The 24,639-nt window shown below is 45.4% G+C and overlaps 1 pseudogene across 1 annotated transcript; it reads right to left on the bottom strand.

Annotated features, from left to right (window-relative positions):
• Positions 1-19,614: 19,614 nt before the first annotated feature.
• Positions 19,615-23,341, bottom strand: LOC311128871 (putative polypeptide N-acetylgalactosaminyltransferase 8; annotated as a pseudogene). The gene is made up of 11 exons: positions 23,149-23,341; positions 22,563-22,809; positions 22,151-22,317; positions 21,848-22,031; positions 21,559-21,756; positions 21,240-21,354; positions 20,876-21,061; positions 20,475-20,612; positions 20,204-20,299; positions 19,877-20,041; positions 19,615-19,749 (listed from the first exon to the last, which is right to left on the bottom strand). The product of its transcript is annotated as a putative polypeptide N-acetylgalactosaminyltransferase 8 (transcript).
• Positions 23,342-24,639: the final 1,298 nt, after the last annotated feature.

Here is a 24,639-nt window from a genome sequence, read left to right as displayed (position 1 = left end):
AGGAATGAGGGGGAGAGGATAACTACATCTTATCGTCTCCTTGTTCAGTGATCGATAATCAATGCACGGGCGCATTGAAGTGGAGGGACGTATATACCCCTGGCCCAGGGACTCTGTGACGTATGTTTCCATAGCCTCCGTTTCAGCCTGCGACAGGGGGTACACATGACACTAGTCCTTGTTGGCCCATATCCTAATCTGACTTTGGTGCAGGTCATGTTGTTCTTTACATTACCATCTCTGGTAAACACACACTATATCAAATAAAATCTAAATGTATTTGTCACATGCACAGGATACAGAATGTGTAAACAGTACAGTGAAATGGTTACATGCATAGTAGCAATATCAAAAACCAAAAGTGTCCAGATAAAAATATTTCATAAATATTTTATAATTATTAGATTATGCTTACCCGACACACTTGTCTAAATTGATGGGTCATGTGAAGGAAATGCTATAGCCACCACCCAGCCACACTAAGTGGATGGGTCACTATTGTCTAGACACGTACATACACATGTTCATGAAATACAATAGATGGCCATAATCACCCCCAGACACACCTGGCTATCTTGATGGGTCATGTAATCATATAGTGAAGTGGAGTCTTTTGTTTAGACATTTAGCTAACTAGCTAGCTAGCTAAACCATGAACCGGCATAATCCCAACTCGTGCCACTACCAATACAAACGTTGTCATAGCTGTAGTATGAACCTGCAGGTAGCTAAAGCTAACAACTAGGTTCAATGTTAGCTAGCTAACATTAGGCTATAAGTAGCAATGCAAATATTTTTCTGATTCAAATAACATTTCTACACAGATCATACATGTAACATTAGCTAGCGAGCCAGCAAGCTAACATTCGCTAGCTAGCTGACAGTACGCTTTAACTTGCAATGAATACAACTTTCTGACAAAATTAGAAACGTATAAGATCTGAAAATGTAGCTAGACTTTTACCCATATACATGGATGAACGCTTCACGGCAGACTGGAACCATTTAACTCAGTTTTGTTTGTAGCTACATCTTATTTGGCCAGCGTTGTGTCGAGTCACAATTCGTTTCACATTGACTGTGGCGTGTGCAGAAAACAGCCCATCACTTTTTCCAACTGATCTGTCGATAGCGCCTGCTAAATTCAGGGCATCAATGTTGTTGAGAAAAGCAGCACACTTTTGTAGTTCTCGATGGCTAACGTTATAGCTTTCAAAAACTGCGCGGTAAAAAGGACTATCAACACATACTGAGCAGCTTACGTTATAGACAGAAGCATGCTACATGGCAGACCAATCCAAACTTACCTCCAGGCATGTCCAGCCCATCCATTATCTCAGCCAATAATGGCTAGCAGTCTTTTTCCATGGTAAAACCAATTAGGCTCGTAATTTAACAATTGTATTCGTATTTACGGATTCAATACAAGTTTGTTATTAAGGCACATGAAAGTACACATGTTCCAGAATGCATTTCTGCCAAGAAAACACATTTACATTTAAAAAAATGTTTACTTTCAAATGCCTCTCATGTGAAGCAGTGGCGTGCGACATACGGCAAGTTTCCCGATCGAGTCACAAATTCCCTTTTACAATGATCACTGTGAAGTATGAAATAACTTTTTTGGGGATCAACTCTACATGTAGGCTAGACTCAAACTGGTTCTCAATTAAATAAAGGGTTTAACAGTGGCAGCCTGTAGTCCAGGTACAATATGTGAACAGAGCTACTGGTATTTCCCTTCTAGGTAAGTCACATGTGCAGTACTGTGAAAAAGTATTTGACCCTTTCTAATTTTCTCTACTTTTGCATATTTTTGATACTGAATGTTATCAGATCTTCAACCAAAACCTAATATTAGATAAAGGGACCGTGAGTGAACAAATAACAAAACAATTACATACTTATTTAATTTATTTCATAAACAAAGTTATGCAACACCCAATGCCCCTGTGTGAAAAAGTAATTGCCCCCTTACACTCAATAACTGGTTGTGCCACCTTTAGCTCCAATGACTGCAACCAAATACTTCCTGTAGTTGTTGATCAGTCTGTAGTGTTTGGCCAGGCCTAATGGGACCCATGTCATCTAAAGAGTTATACTTTTGACTCATCTGTCCATATAACATTCTTCAAAGAGTCTTGATGATCATCCAGGTGCTTTTTTGGCAAACTTGAGTCAACTTTTTGGACGAGATGGGTCCCATTGTGTCTGGTGAAAACCAAACCCTGCAATCCACAGAAAGAAACTCATACCAAGTGTGATGGTCAGGACCTGGACGACTTCCCTTAATAGAAGGAACCATGAATTCTGCTCTGTATCAGATAATCCTACAGGAGAATGTTAGACCACCCATCTGTGAGCTGAAGCTGAAGCACAGCTAGGTCATGCAGCAAGACAATTATCCAAAACACACAATCAAGTCTACATGAAAATGATTAAAAAGCAACACATTTGAAGTTTTGGAATGGCCTAGTCAATGTGCAGACCTAATCTGTATTGAGATGTTGTGGCAGGACTTGAAACGAGCAGTACATGCTTGAAAACCCACAAATGTCTCTGAGTTAAAGCAGTTCTGCATGCAAGAATGGGCCATAATTCCTCCACAGCAATGTGACATACTGATAAACAGCTACAGGAAGCATTAAGTTGCAGTCATTACAGCTAAAGGTGGCACAATCAGTTATTGTGTGTAAAGGAGCAATTACTTTTTCACACAGGGGAATTGGGTGTTGCATAACTTAATTAAATAAATAAAATAAGTATCCATTTTTTGGGTTATTTGTAAACTCAGGTTCCCTTGATCTAATATTAGGTTTTGGTTGAAGATCTGATAACATTCAGTATCAAAAATATCAGAAAGGGGACAAATACTTTTTCACGCCACTGTTAAATGAAGGAGATTGAGATTCACCCAGCTTCTCGAAGTGAGCCTCCATCTTCTCCAGCCTCTTGAGCATGTCCTGGCCCCTGACCGAGTCATTCTGATGGGCCCTCTGCAGTCTCTCCCCATGAGAATGAATCTCCTGCTTAATGGATGTGATGTAGAGTATTCCAGCAGCCATGGCCAGCAAAGGGGCCAGCCCACGGACCCAACCTAGCCTCATTGTCCCTCTGCGTGTGAGTGCTCAGCCTGGGGATACAGACAGGATGGCCTTCCTCTCTCACTCTCCAACAGAGATCCAGGCTCACTGAAATGAGGGCGGGGTGATGTAATAGGAATTCCCAGGTGAACAAAACAGACGAACAGTCGCAGAGAGTCAATCAAAAATATATGTTTTACAAGTTGCAACAGGGAGAAACCTCCAGCCCAGAAGCAGAGAACATGTCTAACTGGCCTTCTCTGAGAACGCCCTTATATCCTAATCAGCATACAATCTGTAAACACCAACCTGAGAGGCTTGTAGGAAGTCAAAACAGAAAGCAGTGACTTTGTCAGCTGCTACAGAATCACAGTGTTTCACACAATGCAATAATAATCAGTGTATCCTCTGTCCTTGTACCTCCAGTCTGGCGTCAACCATATCAGCAGCTATGAGTTTAATCCATAACATACAGCCTCATTGATCATTCTAAATTAAATATGAACTTTAGTCATCTTAAATATTTCCATTACAGGTGAGGTGCACCATACCTGGCTGGCTGGCTGGCACTCAGTGGGTGTGAGTTTCTTGTCACTCGCCTCCCTGCTGTCAATCACTCACTGTCCCTGGTCCTGGAGTTTGGGTCGATATGACAATGAGCAATTGTCATATACATGATGTGTAAAACACAGTGCGCTATTCTGAGGAAAAGTCACAGTCACTTATATTTGCCTTTGGCCCATGAATGTTTACCTTGTAACTTTATATCCTTTTGTACTGAAAAACATATAGACAATGATAAACTAGGCTATAATGAGATACATCAAACATGGTGGACACTGATGTGGATGAAAACATTCAGGATGCCCTAATGTTCAACACCCAACATATTGGGTATGGGTATGCCTTGGCACACCACATACTGGCAAAGGAGCACTCCAGGAAGGGAAACGTGGCCTAGAAGTATGCCCCATCTGTAATGATGTCATGTCATAGTATTGTGTGGACCAGGTTAGAGATAGTAGATAAGTGGTTTGGTGACACAGAGTCTACATTCCATTATGTCAAAGGAGATGACTGATGTTGATCTTAGAAATGATTGATGGACAGGATATATGACTTGGGGGTAAAGGGTAATAACATCAAAGAGAAGGGAATGCCCATGATGGGGTACCAGATGTTCGTCGAGAGACTTGTAACAGAGCGTGTATATATAGAGAGAGTGGATCTTTGTTAGGAAGTTGGAAGAGGCAGGGCTATGTCTGTTATAACTAACCATGGTACCATATTAAATATATTATATGAACTCCCCATCAAAAGTGTCTAACTACATCCTTACATTCGTAATCACTTGATACCCTAGAAACTCATCATAACAGATTGGTGTCTTCACGAACAGGATACAGTCTACAGCCGAACTAACAGCTAAGCAGACTTTCATTCTATTATTATGTTAAAATCTGCTCATCTGTGGTAAAGCTAAGCTGTAATGAACATTTAAAATTCTATATTTTAAAGGTGTCACGGTTCAGACAGACGACCAGAGGACCACAATTGCGTCACACCAGAAAGTTTATTAAAACTTAAGGGAAAAGGGAAGTAGGGAGTGAGTGAAGGCTCCAGGGGTTACTGGGAATAACAGGGATTCCGTCCAATGTGCTGGGTCTGTGCCCCCCCCAGTGGCAGCGATGCGTCCTATGACGCCGGTGGTTGGTGGTCCAGAAGTCCTGGGGGGGGGGGGGAAACACAGACACAACGGGGCGGATGAAACAAGGCAGAAGTACAGTTCAAGGGAAATCCAAATACGTTGTAGCAAGGCAGAAGGCTGGTCAGAGTTACCGGGATCGAAGAGTAGTCAGGAGTCGTAATGGCAGAAAGCAGGTCTGGTTATCCTGGGGCAGAAGAGTATCCAAGAATCAGGCAGGTCCGGGGTCACAAAACAAGGGTGAGCCAGAAGCGCGAGCAAACAGGTTCCGGGTGTGAGCTTTTGCAGACGATCTGACAAAGGAGAGCTGAAAGACAGGGCTTTAAATACTGGGAGAGGTTAGTGGGTAATGCAGCGCAGCTGGCAGAGTAATTAGAGCCGAGCAGAGCAGGGACAGGTGGAGCTAGTTAGGCTGAGTAGAGAGAGAGTGGTGAGCAGAGTGGAAGATAGTGGAAACAAATTAAGGTGGTAACCCGGTGGAGTGAGAGGGCTCATGACAGAACCCCCCCCCCAAGGGACGGCCCCAGAAGTCCCAAGAGCAACACCACGCCGGGCGGGAGGAGGGGAGCCGGAGGAGGGCTAGAACTCCTCCGAACGGTCCGAGCGAACGTCCTCATCCTCGGAGGAAGCCGGAGGGCCGTGGTCGGGAGATGGGACAGGTCCCGAGACAGGATCAGGCACAGGACAGGAAGCCGAGCGGGCAGGACGGTTAGGGACCCCTCTGGGGCGGCCCCTACGGATTGCAGGTTGATCAGGATGCCGTTGGTGGAAGGCGGTGATGAGAGTCCTATCCACAATCCGACTAGCTGGCACCCAGGTCCTTTCCTCAGGTCCATAGCCCTCCCAGTCAATGAGGTACTGGAGACCCCTACCCCTCCGTCTGGACCGAAGCAGGCGGCGGACGGTGTAAACCAGACCACCATCGACGAGCTGTGGAGGAGGAGGACAAGGCGCAGCAGGGACCAGCGGACTCTCATGAATGGGCTTAATCTTAGACACATGGAAAGTGGGGTGCACCCTCATGGAATTAGGCAGTTGGAGCCGGACAGCAGTTGGGCTAATCACTCTTATGATAGGGAATGGGCCAATGAACCGAGGTGCCAGCTTTTGCGACTCCACCCTGAGTGGCAGGTTCTTCGACGACAACCACACCCTTTGACCAACATGGTAGGTGGGAGCAGGGATTCTCCGACGGTTGGCCCCGGTAGTGTAGCTGACAACGGATCTGAGGAGTGTGGCTCGGGCTTGTGACCAGGTGCGGCGACATCGACGGGCAAAAGCAAGTGCAGATGGGCAAGTAACCTCCCCTTCCTGGCTGGCAAATAGAGGAGGCTGGTATCCATAAACACATTGGAAAGGGGACATACCGATGGCAGAGCAGGTCAGAGAATTGTGTGCGTACTCCACCCATGTCAATTGCTGCGACCAGGAGTGGGGGTTGCGTGAAGTCATGCATCGCAGTGCCTTCTCGAGCTCCTGATTTGCCCGCTCTGACTGCCCATTGGATTGGGGATGGAATCCGGAAGTCAGACTGACTGTGGCTCCCAGCAGGTGACAGAACTCCTTCCAAAAAGCGGAGGAGAATTGTGGACCACGGTCAGAAACTACATCCTTTGGCAGTCCGTGGATCCGGAAGACGTGTTCCAGGACCACCTGGGCGGTCTCCTTGGCGGTTGGGAGCTTGGGGAGGGGAATGAAGTGTGCCATCTTGCTGAATCGGTCAACTATGGTGAGAATGACGGTCATGCCACTTGAAGGGGGCAGCCCCGTGACAAAGTCAAGGGCGATGTGAGACCAGGGACGTCTGGGCACAGGCAGGGGCTGCAGCAATCCGGCTGGGGGCTGGCAGGACGACTTGTGTTGGTTGCAGATGGGGCAGGCTTGGACGAATTCCCGTACATCCTTTCTCAGAGAGGGCCACCAGAACCTCTGGGCGAGCAGGTTGTAAGTGCGGGTGGAGCCAGGGTGACAAGCTAGACGGGAGTCATGTCCCCACTGAACGACCTGGGACCTCAGGTGTTCGGGGACAAAAAGGCGGTCAGCTGGGCAAGTGCTGGGACCTGGCTGGTTACGGAGAGCTTCCAGCACCTGTTCCTCAACAGCCCAGGTCAGAGCTGCTACGATGCAGGGACTTGGCAGAATCGACACAGGATCCTTGGAGGGGTTGTCATCCTTCTGGAATTGACGGGAGAGGGCGTCTGGCTTGGTGTTGCGTGATCCAGGCCGGTATGACAGAGTGAAATTAAACCTGGTGAAGAACAGGGCCCAGCGGGACTGCCTGGAGTTCAACCGTTTGGCCGTGCGGATGTACTCCAAGTTCTTATGATCGGTCCAAACGAGAAATGGAATGGTGGACCCCTCCAGCCAGTGACGCCACTCCTCCAACGCAAGCTTCACAGCCAGCAGCTCTCGGTTCCCTATGTCGTAATTGCACTCAGAGGGGGACAACCGACGTGAGAAAAAGGCACAGGGATGGAGCTTCCTATCCTCCGCAGCCCACTGAGAAATCACAGCACCAACTCCCACATCCGAGGCGTCCCCCTCCACAATGAATTGCCGGTCCACATCAGGCATCTGGAGGATGGGAGCGGAGGTGAACCTTACCTTGAGGGTACTGAAGGCCTTGTCGGCTGCTGGGGTCCAGGTGAAGGGTTGCTTGGTGCTGGTTAGAGCAGTGAGAGGGGCAGCAACGGTACTGTAGTTCCGGATAAACTTTCTATAGAAGTTAGCAAACCCCAGAAACTGTTGCAGCTTCTTTCTGTTCTCCGGAACTGGCCATGAAGTGACTGCTGATACTTTGGCAGGATCCATTTGGATACTTCCCTCTGCCACTATGTACCCCAGGAAGGCCACTGTCTTGACGTGAAACTCACATTTCTCTGCCTTGGCGTAGAGGGAATTCTCCAGAAGACGATGAAGGACTTGCTGGACATGGCGGGTGTGTTCAGACAGGTTTCTGGAGTAGATTAAGATGTCATCCAGGTAAACGAAGACAAACTTGTTTAACATGTCCCGCAGTACATCATTCACTAGAGCCTGGAACACAGCAGGAGCATTGGTGAGGCCAAAAGGCATAACCAGATACTCGTAGTGGCCTGTTGGTGTATTGAATGCGGTCTTCCATTCATCTCCCTCCCGGATCCGCACTAGGTGGTAAGCGTTTCTGAGATCCAACTTGGTAAAAACAGTGGCTCCCTGGAGCAACTCAAAAGCAGAGGTGAGCAGAGGCAGAGGGTAACGGTTTTTCACTGTGATGTCGTTGAGTCCCCTGTAGTCGATGCAGGGGCGAAGAGATCCGTCCCTCTTCCCCACAAAGAAGAAGCCAGCACCAGCCGGAGATGAAGATGAACGGATTAATCCTGCGGACAGAGAGTCATTGATGTAGTCCTCCATGGACTTTCTTTCAGGAGCAGACAACGAATAAAGACGGCCCTTTGGAGGGGCTGTTCCAGGGAGGAGGTCGATGGCACAGTCGTACGGTCGGTGAGGGGGCAGAGATGTGGCTCTTGCTTTGTTAAACACTTCTCTGAGACCATGGTAGCATTCTGGGACATTGGAGAGGTCAGGAGCGGAGTTAGTAGGTACTGGCCGAGGGGGTAGTGCGGCAGCAAGCAGGCAGGTTCGGTGGCAGTCCTCTCCCCACTCCCTGATCACCCCGGTCACCCAGTCGAGCTGAGGGTTGTGCCGGCGGAGCCATGGGTAACCCAGGATGAGGGGTTGGCCTGGAGAGGGGAGCAGGTGAAACTGGATAGTTTCTTGATGGTTTCCGGACAGACCCATCGAGACCGGGGCCGTGACATGAGTGACCGATCCGAGTAAGTGTCCGTCCAGTGCCCGGGCAGGAATAGGAGGTGTCAAACGGAGGTTCTCCAGTCCCAGTTGGCGTGCCAGCTTGATGTCCATTATGTTGGCTTCGGCGCCAGAATCCACCAGAGCAGCCAGGGTGTGAGTTGAGTCAGAGAGGCGGAGGTGAACTTGCAGCAGGGGTTTGCGGTCGGAGGACTGGATGGTCATTGAGCTCAACCGGACTCCCCCTATGCCCGGTGAGCTTCGGCTTTTAAAGGGCAGGTTACCACACGATGTCCATCACCTCCACAATAGAGGCAGAGGTTTGAGGTGAAGCGGCGCTGGCGCTCTGCAGGAGTGAGAGAGGCTCGCCCAATCTCCATAGGCTCAGACTGATCAAGCTGACTTGGGTGAGTGGCAGTAGATGACAGGAGCCCAGTCGGATCTCTCCGAATGCCGGTAGTTGGTGGACCTTGGCGCCCCCTCTCACGACGACGGGTCTGTATCCTTCTGTCGATCCGGACAGTCAGTGCGATGGCTTCATCAAGAGTGGAAGGCAGTTCATGGGAGACCAACTCGTCCTTGATATAGTCAGCCAAGCTATGGAAGAACGCGTCCACCAACGATGGTGTGTTCCAAGAACTTCGTCTTGCCAGGGTTCGGAAGTCGATGGAATGGTCTGCGACTGTACGTCTGCCTTGTCGAATACTGAACAGTTCACGAGACGCCTCTGCGGTTGGTGAATCCAGGTCAAACACCTTCAGCATCTCCTCAGCAAACAGGTCGAAGGTTGCACATGCGGGGGTTTGACGTTCGAACTCTGCTGTTCCCCAGAGTCGAGCTCGGCCCGTCAGGTGAGTGATGGCATACCCAACTTTAGCCCCCTCCGTGGCGAAGGTCCTTGGCTGCAAGGAGAACTGAAGTCGGCAGCTAGTCAGGAATGGCCGGACCTGGGTAGAATCGCCGTTGAACCGCTCGGGGTTTCCAATCTTGGGTTCCGGAGCAGCGGCTGCAATGACCGGGGCAGGTAACTCGGGGGCAGGGCTGGTGGGCAGACTGCCTGGAAACGGGCCGGTGGGCGGAGTGGCTGGGGTAAGGTTGGTGAGGAGTTGGATGATCATGGCGAGTTGTTGTTGCTGCTGCTGGAACTGCTGCTGGTGCTGCTGGAACTGCTGATGCTGTTGGTGGCCGACCTGAAGCAGAGAGGTGATGTCGCCGCTCATGCGGGCTAGCTCTCTCTCAGTGTGTTCCAGGCGTAGCATGGCGGTGGGTTGCTCAGGTTCGTCGGTTTCCATGTCGGGGGAAGTGTGCGCTGAGTCCATGATGGTCAGATCGTACTGTCACGGTTCAGACAGACGACCAGAGGACCACAATTGCGTCACACCAGAAAGTTTATTAAAACTTAAGGGAAAAGGGAAGTAGGGAGTGAGTGAAGGCTCCAGGGGTTACTGGGAATAACAGGGATTCCGTCCAATGTGCTGGGTCTGTGCCCCCCCCAGTGGCAGCGATGCGTCCTATGACGCCGGTGGTTGGTGGTCCAGAAGTCCTGGGGGGGGGGAAACACAGACACAACGGGGCGGATGAAACAAGGCAGAAGTACAGTTCAAGGGAAATCCAAATACGTTGTAGCAAGGCAGAAGGCTGGTCAGAGTTACCGGGATCGAAGAGTAGTCAGGAGTCGTAATGGCAGAAAGCAGGTCTGGTTATCCTGGGGCAGAAGAGTATCCAAGAATCAGGCAGGTCCGGGGTCACAAAACAAGGGTGAGCCAGAAGCGCGAGCAAACAGGTTCCGGGTGTGAGCTTTTGCAGACGATCTGACAAAGGAGAGCTGAAAGACAGGGCTTTAAATACTGGGAGAGGTTAGTGGGTAATGCAGCGCAGCTGGCAGAGTAATTAGAGCCGAGCAGAGCAGGGACAGGTGGAGCTAGTTAGGCTGAGTAGAGAGAGAGTGGTGAGCAGAGTGGAAGATAGTGGAAACAAATTAAGGTGGTAACCCGGTGGAGTGAGAGGGCTCATGACAAAAGGGGGACGATGAGTGGTGTTGAGTTATGTAAAGGGATGTAAGGAGAATATCACATTGGAATATTACATGGTGCTATGATTCAAAACAAGGTGTGTTAACAGTAATTAGTATATAAAGACAAAAATGAGAATACAGGAGTGGGTGTAGAATAGAGAGATGTGTAGTATCATCATGAAGTAAATAGATGTGTTGTAGCATCATTTGAACACTTTGGTAAAGAGAGAAATAGGTTATGGACCTCTGATGTGTTGTATCATCATTTGAATACCTTGGTAAAGAGAGCGAATTAAAGAAATAGATTACGGACCTTTTTGATGTGGTAAAACATCATTAAAATGAGGAGAGAATTAGACATGGGAAATTACTCAAAACGACCAGCAGATAGAGCCAATGCAATGTAACATATTGAATAATAGCACCAAAACGACAAATAGGAACTACATTTTAATACAGATCAGGATGGGGATTTTATTTAAGTGTTTAATTACTAATAATTGCATGAACTAACAGTAGTAATGAATGTCCAGCTTAGTAGACCGTTATCGGGGGAAAAAACAGTCACTTTTAAAAGTAAATTGGAGCGTCATTTAAAATTGAAGAGAGAAACAGGAAATGACTAAATTATTACAGGCAAGTCCGCAGTTAGAATAAGTATTTCGTAAAAGTAATGTAAAGTTAAGTAATTTAATGGGACAATATGGGCAATTTTAGGAACAAAGAGCAGAAAATAATTTGAATCTGAGGGGTGCATAATAAGTTGTAAAAATGGGTATAATAATTTGATATAAGTTTGGATAAGAAGTTACGATATACTGTACCTAATTTGTAGTAGTAAAAAACATGTGTTTGAGAAATACAGTACAGTAGTTCTATGTAACCACAGCAAAAATATCTCTATATACAGTATATAGCTCACTGCCACCGCAGCTCTAAGAGAGAGGGCTGGCCATGCATGGGATGCGTTCATCTCTGTAGAGTTCTCATAGAGAAGTCCGTGAGCAGTCGAGGATGGGAATTCTTCAAAACCACACTGTTGTCAACTCAGCTCAATGCAGACAAAAATTCTATGACCCTCTTTGGTGAAAATCTACAGTGAATCAATAACAAACCACAAATGAGCGTAAATACAGGAATCATATTTATTATTTCTTTGCATTTACATTCAGGACCAAGGAAAACACAGCTCAATAGCATGCAACATTCTGTGAAGAAATAGTACATCTGTCACCAATCAACAGCTCACTAAGATCACACAGTCATCTCACTGCTGACTACCGATTGGCTTTCCAAAGCATTGTGATAATGCTGTGTTCATAAAGAAGTGGGTAATTACCAGCTGTGAAGTCATAAATACCAGTTGGATGCATTCACATGCTTTGTTTAATTTTACTAGGTAAGTTGACTGAGAACCCATTCTCATTTACAGAAACGACCTGGGGAATAGTTACAGGGGAGAGGAATGAGCCAATTGGGGATGATTAGATAGCCATGATGGTCAGAGTGGGAATTTAGCCAGGACACCAGGGTTAACACCCCTACGATAAGTGTTATGGGATCTTTAGTGACCACAGAGAGTCAGGACACCCGTTTAACATCCCACCCGAAAGACGGCACCCTATACAAGGCAATGTCCCCTATCACTTTAGGATATTTTTTTAGGCCAGAGGAAACAGTGTCTCCTAATGGCCCTCCAACGCCACTTCCAGCAGCATCTAGTCTCCCATCCTGGGACCAACCCTGCTTAGCTTCAGATGCAAGCCAGCAGTGGGATGCAGGGTGGTATGAACTTGTTCAGAAAAGCCGACAGGCTAATGGACAACAAGCTGCGTCAACCATAAACTATAAGTACAGCTATCATGTTGTTATGAAGGTAATTTCCTAAGTAGATGAGGTCAGCATGTGGGAGAAGTCAGAGCTCAGGGATGAGAGACAAGTTTCCCACTGGTAATGACCAGTTGGAGGGGCATTCAAGTGGATTTTTACCAGTCATATGTGGGAAATACCACCTTCCCACTTGCTTATGATCGCAGCATAACTCCTGTAGTCCTGCTCAGTGGTTAATTTGAGCCGGAAAGGGATACGGCACCTCTCAGATTTGACTTTGTTTATTCCGGCATCTATTTGCCCGGATCTGGTACCTCTCACGGCATGATTTATTAATTGTTTCATTGTTCGCACTGTAGACATTGTAATAAAAGCAATCAGCGTTAAATCAAGTTTCCTCATCGTTATTTCTCCCGCCCCCCAGAAAGACCATCATGTAAAAGCACGGTGATCCTTCTGTTTAATCATCCTATCCTGCCCCACTGATTCCAGACCTGATCTCTTATTTGTACATAGAGGTTAGGGGTGGGCCGGTGGGGTAAGTAACTGATCTTGACACAGGTCTTGGTAGCTGTGGTCAGCTAGTGAAGAGGTCCCTACGTAATCACGTTACGTAGCCTAGGCTTGTCGTCTCGCTACTGAATTTGAAACGTGGGAAAGCCAAATAAAAAATGGATAAGAAAAGGCAATCGAGTTTGATTACATTTGTCAAGTCCAAAAATCAAGAGAAAGATGGTGAATCGAACACAGAACGAGCCAGAAAACTGTCAGTGCCGGAGGAGAGGAGTGAGGGGCAAACTGTTCCTGATGGCGATGCCTTAGCTAGCAGCGCTGCTAATCCCGCCAGTTCAGCATCACCACCGGTACCTCCACTAACTAGTAGGCCTACTAGCAAGTCAGACTCAGCCGGAAAGGGAGACAGGGAGCTGGGGGGGAGGGGGCAGTACATCCACCGACGAGGTGGTCGGAGCAGGTGCAATTTGCAGTTCAAGAACAAGCAAACGTGTAACCCCTGGCTTGTCATGCAGAATTAAAAGTTGGGCTGTACCACATGCAAAAAGGTAGGGAGCTTGGGTCTAGAAACGACTGGAGGGATTAAACTAGCAAAAGAGTGGGTGCAGTAAATTAACATCCTATGCCTCAGACGTAAAAAAACAACAACAAAGAACCCTCAGAAAAAAGGTTTTTGAACATGCCCGAACCAAGGCGCATTTGGTGGTAGCAAGCCTTTTAGACAAGGCTAAAGAGGACACTCAGGTTATAGTTAACACTCAAAATGAAAAAAATAGACACTACAGAACAGCCTTAGGAGGCTTAATGCCACAGCCACAGGCCGCCTCATGGCTTTGAGCAAGAAACTGACTCTCTGGAGTTAAATGGACTTGACATGGGGAGAGTCATTGTGGGAGGTTCTTTACAAACTTGTTTGGTACTGTGAAGGTAATCTGAGCATGTGCTTCATATTATCACATAGGCAGAAGGCCTGTATATTCTCATATGTGTGTTCTGCTGTAGCCTACATTGATTTATTTTATTTGAAGATATATTCCGATATAGTGATATTTGTTCTACTGCTACATTGATGTCTTGAAAATTATATGAAATTCGGGTCTTGTAAGCCCCACAGCTGAGTATGTGTGCATAAGCATATGGCGGGTGTTCCGCAGGGTCGTCTAAAAATGTTGCTGTACATTGATGTCTAGAAAAATAGGCTATAAGAAATTCGTACTTGTTGGTGCTGTCATCTTCAGTACAGGAATACCGGCTTACTTAACGGAGGAATAAACACACATGTTCATCGTTGGTGTTTCAACCAGAACGCGGGAAAATGCCCTTTCTTTATTTTCGCACATGCGCAGTTGTACATCTCTCTTAGGGCATAACTGTACCAGTGTAAGAACACAATTTATAACATATTAGTCTATATGTTAACACCCCCACTTGCTCTTATACTGTACAAGTCGTATTCAACCTAACTATCAACACATTTAGCTTACAGTTATACATCTCACAAATGTCAGTTTACATTCCAAACATATAACCCAATAATTTTTCATTTTTGAACTTCGTTACAGGTTTAGTCAAAACATCTGCAACCATGTCTGCCGTTGGACAATATTCAATACTTATTTTGCCATCACTGAGTGCAGATCGAATGAAATGATATCTGATGTCAACATGTTTACATCTCTGACGACATACTGGGTTCTTTGACAGAGCAATTGCACCTTGGTTATCTTCAAAGATTGTTACTGGTGCATATTGGCACTCACTATCCATCTGGCCCAATAACTGTACAAGGTACAAACTTTCTTGTGTAGTAGCAGCCAGTGCCATGTACTCTGCTTCACATGTAGATAAAGCTACTGTTGGCTGCTTCTTAGACCTCCATGAAATAACAGGTCCACATTTAGTTAAACTAAAACAATACCCTGTTATGCTTCGTCTGTCACTTTGATCTGCTGCCCAATCAGCATCACTATATGCTACGAGGTTGAGTTTTTCCACCCCCTTTTTGTAACACAAATCCTGATTCATTGTCCCCTTCAAGTACCTCAACACATGTTTAGCTGTTATCCAGTGTTGCTCTTTTGGTTCTGATAGGTATTGTGACAGCTTGCTGACAATCCAACTGATATCCGGTCTTGTACATGTCATCACATATATCAAGTTGCCTATCACTTCACGATACCTTTTTGAATCAATAGGTTCACCATCACCATCAAAGTTTTGTTTTTGTTCACATGGTGTTGACCTTGTTTTACAGTCTGACATACCAAACCTTTCCAGTATCTTGGTTATCTACCTTGTTTGGCTCATCTTTATTTTCCCTTCACTTTGTGTAAAATCAATGCCTAGGAAATGTCCAAGCCTCCCAAGATCTTTCATCTTACATTTTTCACTTAACATTTCTTTTACACTTGTGAGTGAGTCACTATCACTAGCAGCGATAATTAGATCATCGACCCAAATTATCAATATGATCCTTTCTGTTGCAGTTTGTTTGTTATAAACACAGTGATCAGCTGGGTTCTGTGTAAAACCATTTTCACTAAGGTGATCATGCAACATTTTGTTCCAGTTCCTTCCTGACTGTTTCAGGCCGTACAGTGACTTGTTCAGTTTGCAGACTAGTTGCTCACCTGTATCTGACCTGACTTCAAAACCCTCTGGTTGCTCCATGTACACTTCACAGTCAATAGGAGCATGTAGATATGCTGTTTTGACATCCATCTGATGTAACTCTAAGTCATACTGAGCTGCTAGCTGCATCAAACAACGTACTGATGTCATATTTGCAGTTGGAGAAAAAGTATCCTTATAGTCTATTCCTGCCACTTGACTATACCCCTTTGCAACATATCTTGCCTTGTATGTCTCAGTCTCATCTGAATTGTTTTTGACCGCATAGACCCACCTGCTCCCCACTGCATTTTTACCCTCTGGCAGTGTGGTCAATGTGAATGTATCATTTCCCCTAAGGGAATCCATCTCCTCCTTCATAGCAGTAGCCCAAATCTCTGATTTTGGTGAAATCATTGCTTCTTTGAAGGTTTGTGGTGCATTGCACATTACTCTGTAGCAGTAGTCAACACTAGGTGGTATCTGGTCATCACACTTCACTTTACACTCATAGTCTTTTAAGTACTGGGGCTTCTTCCTCTCTCTGTCTGGATAGCGTGGACTCTGACTATCTGAAGTCTCGATTTGCACATCTTGTGTCTCTTCGGAATTTTGATCTGCCATCTTGGCTTTTGGCATGGGAGATTGAAATCTCTCCCCATGAAGATCATCACTCATTTCCAAATCTGTCTGAGTTTGGTGTTCGACTACACCTTTTGTAACGAACTTGACTAATCTGTTTTTAAGAACTTTTCCAGTGTCTGGGTAGTAGACTAGGTATGCTGGACTATTTTTATCATACCCGACAAAAATACCCTTTTCACATCTTGAGTCCAACTTTTTCTTGTTCTGTCTGTATGCATAGCAAACAGATCCAAATTCTTTCATCTTTGAAAGATCAGGCTTTCTCCCAGTAAACATGTAGTGTGGAGTCTGTCCTACACGCTTATTGTAACACCTATTACGAATTACTGCAGCAGTCATTACAGCATATGTCCACAATTTCTTTGGTAGGTTGCTGTCAGGTAGCATGCATCTTGCCATTTCAAACAGTGTTCTCCAATTTCTCTCAACGGTCCCATTTTTGATGGGGTGAGTAAGGGGCTGAAGTTTCATGTCTTATGGCATTCTTACTGAGCAGTGACTTGAACTCTTTGGCTGTGTACTCTGTGCCATTATCTGACCTGACACACTTTATTTTTCCATAAGGGGCCACATCAGCAATAAACTTCTCAGTAGCTTTTACAGTATCACTTTTTGCTTTTAGGAAATACACAAAAACTGCTCCTGAATAATCATCCGTAAATGCTAGAGTATATCTGAACCCATCTTTCGCCTCTGGCTCAATAGGGCCAGCCAAATCAGTGTGCACAAGCTCAAGAGCTGCTTTTGCCTTTTCATCAGGCTCTCTGTTTCTGTCTGAACAAATTTTCCCTGTGTGCAGATTTCATAGTTGAGGGTAGATTTGTCAATCTTACCTGTGATTTTCATTCCCTCTGCCACATTTTCTAACTTTGACACATCCTCAAAATTACAGTGGCCAAGAATTTTGTGCCATGTGTGAATATCATAGCACCCATGACATCCATCATCATTTTCATCACTTACAGTGTTAAGATAGTAAAGTCTATCGTACTCCTCGATGTCAAAAGTGGTACCGTTCTTGTGGATGAGCTTGTTACACCCCTGTCGAAAGTTGACTGAAGCTCCGTTGGCTGTCGCTGCTTTAACAGAGAAAATGTCCTGTGGAAACGACGGCACGTACAGCGCCTTAGTCAGCGTTGTTTTCACCCGACGACCCGTGTTGTCTCTCAGGTAAACCTCCGCTGCACCTCTCCGCGACACCATTCGTTCTTGTTCCGTCAGCCAGCTCCACGGAATGTTTTTCCGGTTTGAAAGTCTCGTCAAACTCCTTAAACTTCCCGATGTCCGTGACTATATGTGACGTTGCTCCCGTATCAACCATCAGCCCTTTTTGTTTCAGTCCACGAACCTGACAGTCACTTATTCTGAATGCAAATGTGTGGCCTTCAGCATCTGTTGCTTGTTTCACATTGTCTCTTCTTTTTCGTCTGCAATTTGCGTCAGTATGAGTGGAGCTCTTGCAAAAACTACACCACTGTCTCCGTTCTCTGTGCTCTCCAGTAACGGTACATTCCCGGGCCTTGTGCCCTTTCTGGCCACAGTTGAAGCAGGTTATATCGGTCCCTTTATCTCTTCCTCTTGGCCAGCTAACTTTAATATTACTTGTATTGGGGATTTATTATTCTCCTAAATTGATGGGATGACTAACTTAGAAAGAATGCATTCTTGACTGGGCTAATGTAGGTTGTGACACCTGGCAAGGCTGTGATTGATGTGAAGAGCTGTTTTAGGGGGTAAAATGAGATAAGGATTTGCCTTCAAATTCTAGACTATACTGGTTCTTTGTGATCTGTGAGCCTTCCTTGGACGTAGGAATGATGTCTAAGGGAGCTGGCTCTTCTCACTATGATAGGTTGTTATGATAATCTTGTGCCTGACTGAAGTGTGCAACAAATGGCGCCGAGGAGATGAGACCAACCCCTGAACCAACGGATTGGCTGAGAAAGTTTAAACCACGCTCAAGTCTTTACTCTAATTGGCCAGCAGAGAAGTGGGAAACTTTCTCTGTCAGAGTATTTGGGTATTGTTTCTGAAACAATGTTGTTAGTTGTCTGGGGTGTCCTGCGAGACATCTCAGAGAGCCCGTATATACGAAACATCATATTTACCATTGAAGGTTTTTGCATTAATTAAAATAACTAGTATATCTTAGATGTCGTGTTGACCTCTTTTGTTCCTAATACCAGATTTGAATTGACGCGACTTTGACACTTGCCTTCATCACGTTGTCGTCAGTGGAAATGGCGCTAAATTTCTCGGTGCTTTCATAGCTCCTCAACTTGGTTTTGAACTTGCCATAAGTTGTCGGCTCGTCACTCTGCGTTATGTGGATGGCAAACGGCTTACATGATTCGGGCAAACCTTTCAGAATCATTGCAATCAACAGCCCGTCACTTAAAGTCTCTTCAGCATTCCTCAGTGCTGTAATAGCCATCTCAGCACGAATGATATAATCCATAACACTTTCGTCAGCAGCTTTCTGAAGAGAAGTTAGCTCAGTGTAGAGGCTAATCACACGTGGCTTCCCTTTACCTGCATAATTTTCCCTCAATATCTTCAACGCTTTTCTCCCATCATCTTCTGCTTCTCTCATTATCAGGGAAAGACTTTTATCATCCAAAACCTGTATCAATTCGGCGTAGGCTTCTTCATTTTTCTCTCCGTCTTCCTCATCTTCATCCACGCTCAATATGGTGGCCTTTAGCCCTAGCAAACGCAAGTGCCCCAAAAACTTCGTCTCCCATAACTCGTAGTTTTTTTCATCTCCGTCGAAACATAATCTATTCCATCGGCTTCCATGTTCCCTCCAGGGCCCATAACCTGTTGGTGCTGTCATCTTCAGGACAGGAATACCGGCTTACTTAACGGAGGAATAAACACACATGTTCATCGTTGGTGTTTCAACCAGAACGCGGGAAAATGCCCTTTCTTTATTTTCGCACATGCGCAGTTGTACATCTCTCATAGGGCATAACTGTACCAGTGTAACATTTACATTTACATTTACGTCATTTAGCAGACGCTCTTATCCAGAGCGACTTACAAATTGGTGCATTCACCTTAAAGAACACAATTTATAACATATTAGTCTATATGTTAACAGTACTTGTATAAACCCTGCAGCTATACTCAAGTATGTGGGCATACTGCAGTGACGTCTAAAATGCTTTGAATGAATCAGCACCTTGGAGAGTGCTGTCCGTTTCACCACCATAGACAGTAGGCTACTTGGCTGTTTACTCTGTCTGCTGCACTGCCACGTTATGTTTGACACTTTTTTTCTCAATGTGTTGCGGTACCTCAGAGCCCCCCGGATTCCCCTCCCTCTCCTCTCGCGCTCACTATGTGTTCCGGGACCTCCCGATTTACAAATGAAGCACGGGTCCTGCTGTATTGTCTCTGGTAGGCCTAACTATCTCAGTGCATCAGAAGTCTTTTATCAGATTCTGTATTTTCCAGTGCTGCCCACTGCACTCCTGAATGATGAGCTGGTAGTAAGTATCGTCCCCTGGGGCAATCTCCAGACATCTCTTTGTCTGTCTGTTCTGGATGGCTTTTCCCTGTAAAACACAGAAAACATTCTACAGTGCTACATCACAATACAAAAACTAAAAAAAGTCAAAGACATCTCCCTTGTTTTCAACAGTTTATAAGCATCTATTTCCCTATTTCATGTGGAGTACTCACCTGTTGAAAGTCCAAGAGCATGTGGAATCTCTTCTGCTTGGCCACCTTGCACTCATACAGTCCTGGGGTTCGAGTACCAGTGTCCACCAGACAGCGATTACTGTTGTACTTGTGAGACTTGATGCCTCCAATGTAGATCTCCCCGCTGGCTCGATAATAACAGTTCTGGACAGAGAGTATAGATATTTAGGCTTTTCTGAGTCTGTGGTATTGACAGTACTTTACATTTTATTATTGTGTTATGGGTTGAATCCCAGGTCTGCCATGGGATGAACCATATTATACGTGTAGTTCAATTCTAAAATGTTAAGCAATGATTCTACAAACCTGTCGATCAAAATAATGGCATCCATATAAAATAGGTGTGTTCCCTGGAACTGGGCCTTGATCTATACAGAGATCTGTCTTCAGGTCATTGACCAGCTGTTGATTTTATAGACAGAGATTAAACAGTCATAAAAGTGCAGATTCCTATCCTGATAATGAGTTGGATTTATGACCCTGCATCCTATTGAAAGAAGGATGCCATGCATGCCACCAAACACAGTTGGTGAGGAAATAATTCCAGAACAATGATAAGTGTTTTAGCATCACTCACAGCTCCATAACCAAGCAAGTCACCCAGGGGGTTTAACATGGGATACACATTGTCCAGATACCACTGGAAGGGCTTGCAGTTCAGCCTCTTTCTCAACTTCTTCCTCTCTGAAACATCCCCAATGTCTATGCCATGGTCCTGTGGTGAGAAAGAGGAAGATCTCTAAATCAGAAACACAGGCCATATGAGCAATCCACAAATTATCCATATTTGCTTACCGCCATCATTTCACATAGATCCTATGATCTTTATTATGGCATTGAGTAATAAACAGTTTTTATAATATTTACTGTCTAATCTACTTATCTTCAAACACAAAGCATGCATAACAGCGATTATTGTTATTCTATAGGAGAAGCTGAACAAAACCTACTTTTTGAATGGTTTGTTCTGTACAGTACCTTCAGTGGGAGGTTCCAGGCAATGTTAACATTATGTTTGTATTCATCCATCCAGACCTCAGCCACTCTCAGAGCATTCCTCTTCACTGTAATGCTCAGGTCGGGGAGATAGGGTTTATGGGCCCTCTCGATGTGGGCTATTTTAGAACAAGGTATGACCTCGATACTTCCCCCACACAGCCACACCTAGGAAAACCAAACACAGAGAGAAGGAAGAATTTTTAGATATGGACTGAAGTGTCTAGATGTTGGCTGTAGATTGGTTTGTTCAAACTGAATGAATCAAGAACAGAAAGTAATTCTGCAAACACAAGTCTGCTTTGATTTCAAACATTCATTTAGCAACTGTAGCAGACGGGCTTACCCGGATGCCCAGTTCAACATTTTCACCTCCATAGATCTTCATACCACCGTTGAGAGCACCAATTTCCCCAAAGAACAGCCGATCAACCACTAGAATGCCCATAATGGAGGGGCTCCTGACAAACATACAGTACAAATCATGGTCATTTCTACACTGGGAGAAGTGACATTCATTTTAATGTATAGATAACGCAAAATAATAATCCAGGTGTAAATATTAGGTGAGATTTTCCTCCCAATGCTGTGCTTTCCTTATCGCCTATTCAAACAGACTTGTGAAACTGAACTATCATCCTATGATGAAATCATGAACAACTCACTTTCCTGGCTGTGACTCGTCTTTCAAAGCGTACCACTCAGGTCTGAAGGACACGTACATACACCACAGGGCCCAGTCAAAGGCGTCTGCAGCAGGCCCATGACGTGTGACTGTCAAGTCATCGAAATTGACTTTGTCAAACACCGGTGTCAACACCAACGTGCGGTCCTCCTTTATCCGAGCTAACAGAGGCTCAGCCCTGTTCACACAAACACAGACTGAAAACACCACATGGGGGGGATTTAAAAAGTCTCACTGAGATATTTTATAACAAAAACCATTCAGACTACCATTCCACATGGACCTCTATGTGGGCATCCAAGATGGCCACCACATCTCCTTCAGCTTCTCTCCACCCTGAGAGGCGGGCCTGTGTGAGACCGAGCTGCTCTGAGTGTCTCACTCTCTTCACCAGGCCCGGACGCTCTTCATGGATGAAGCTGATGTAGACATCCATCTACTCCTTTAGATCCTCTGTGAAAGCAGACACTTGAAAATCAGTGGTATGCAACAAAAGTTGAAAGCTAAATCTAAATGTTAACAAATGTAATTTCAAATGTTTCTAAGTGGCGAGAAGAGACCAATTAGGTGACCATTGGAGCTGTGGTCATCCACCAGTATGATGTCTTTGAGCAGGCGTTGGGGTGTCTTGTCTATGATGCTGCGGACAGCTCTCTTGATGATGGACAGGGCCTCGTCCAAGTAGATCAACACCACGCTGATGGTGGGCAGGTCATGGGGATACTGGTGATTAGCACACGTAACAGGCACAACAAAAACATTTGGTCTTGCTCATATCATTCATTCACTTCACCAAAGCTGCTGTTTCACTCTTAAAGTTATTGTCAATTTCAATGTCATTCGTCAAATTGCATTCACAATGCTGGAGATGGAATTGACCTTGGATGACCTCGGATGCAACAGACTGTGGTTAGAATTCAGAAGTCTTGAGTTATACATCATTTATTGTGTAGAGGTGGGGGAGAGATGAGGAAAATGATTTACTTAGGATCGCGAGTATCAGGGATTTCCCTGTTCAGGGGTAGTCTGTCACTCAGGAAGGCGTTGTATCCATACGTCTGAAACAGCCCCTCTGCCTCTTTCTGCTCCTCCTCTGAGAGCTCATCACCCCAGCTTGTAAACAGAGCTGAGTTGGGGTACAACTTCTTCACCACCTTCCTCTCCTTCTTGACCTCGGGAGCTTTCACAGCCTGCCCCTCTTTCAGACTGATCCCATTGTTGATTGACTTCACTGTGAACACACATGACAGCTGTTCATCACACATTGGTAATGACTGTATAAATCAGATTGTTTAAGGCTGCCATAATCAATGAAAGACAGATGACTGGTTGAGCCACTGGAGTCACTCCTTTTGATAACAACAGAGCATTAACTTATTTAGATAGCTTCAGTCACTGTTTGCATCCTTGGAGAATTACCCTGATGTAACTGTCGTAAAATCCTCCCCTCTAAATCTGCCCTACCATCTAGAACAGTGGCAGACTGTAGTCGAGGTACAGTATGTGGACAGAGCTACTGGCATTTCTCTTCCAGGTAAGTCACAGTTAAATGAAGGAGATTGAGACTCACCCAGCATCTCGATGTGAGCCTCCATCTTCTCCAGCCTCTTGAGCATGTCCTGGCCCCTGACCGAGTCATTCTGATGGGCCCTCTGCAGTCTCTCCCCATGAGAATGAATCTCCTGCTTAATGGTTGTGATGTAGAGTATTCCAGCAGCCATGGCCAGCAAAGGGGCCAGCCCACGGACCCAACCTACCCTCATCGCCCCTCTGCGTGTGAGCGCTCAGCCTGGGGATACAGACAGGACGTCCTTCCTCTCTCACTCTACCACTGAGATCCAGGCTCGCTGAAAGGGGGGAGTTTGAGGTGCACCATTCCTGGCTGGCACTCAGTGGGTGTGAGTTTCTTGTCCTAATATTCAAATGAGTTTCTGAGGAAAAGCACACCGTCACTTATATTTGCCTTTGGCCCATTAATCTTTACCTTGTAACTTCATAGCCTTTTGTCCTGAAAGATGTAAGTATAATGAAACACCAACCCTTTTTTTAAATATTTGCACAACTGAACAGGTCAAAAACATGCACCTAATGGATCCAACCGTTCATTTGGCATTCAAGTCATTGTTGAGGTCTAGGAATAAAGGCCAAAAGCCACAATACTACATTTTGCAGACGCTCTTATCCAGAGCAACTTACAGTTAGTGAGTGCACACATTTTTCATACTGACCCCCGTGGGAATCGAACCCACAACCCTGGCGTTACAAGCGCCATGCTCTACCAACTGAGCTACAGGAGGCCTAAGGTGGGGCTTTCTGAAAGTGATGGTCTTGGCTGTCACTAGCACTTTGTCTTGTAATTCAAACTCAAGCCCACAATAAAGAGTATATGTAGCTCTTCTCCATTCTAGAGTAACCAAAAAGCTGGTTGACCACCTGCTTTAAGGGGTAACGGAGCAACCTGGTCTCAGAGCATTTCGTATTATTCTGTATGTAGATCCGAGACACACCACTTAGAATGATATGTTACGTTTCGTATGGTATGTATTAATTTGTGGTTGTCCATCATCCAATTAGCATGATACAGAATGTTACGAATTACAATTCGTATGATATGTTACGAATTGCAATTCTTACAATATGTTACGAATTTACAAGACATATGATACTGTATGTTACGAATTCCAATTGGTTAGGTGGCTAACGCTAATATTAGGTGGTGGCTAACGTTAGCTAGGCTGGGGTTAGGGTTTAAGGTCAGGGTTAGGAGTTAGGTTAAAGGGTTAGGAGTTAAGTTAAAGGGGTTAAGGTTAGGGGAAGGGTTAGCTAACATGCTAAGTAGTTGCAAAGTAACTAAAAAGTAGTCTGTAGTTGGAAAGTTGCTAATAATCTAAAATACTAAAGTTGTCCGTGATGAGATTCAAACACACAACCTTTGGGTTGCTAGTCGTTCACGTTATACACTCAACCAACCACCCTCCTTTTGTTTTTGCCGTAAGTAACCTTCTGTCTTATGTAACCATACCAAACCTAACATATCATATGTTACGTCTAGTCTATGAGA

The sequence above is a fragment of the Coregonus lavaretus genome (genome assembly GCF_964263955.1).
Source record: "Coregonus lavaretus genome assembly, chromosome: 5".
Taxonomy (NCBI): Eukaryota; Metazoa; Chordata; class Actinopteri; order Salmoniformes; family Salmonidae; genus Coregonus; species Coregonus lavaretus.
The sequence above is the reverse complement of the archived record's forward strand: the minus strand, read 5'-3'. Positions and strand labels throughout refer to the sequence as shown.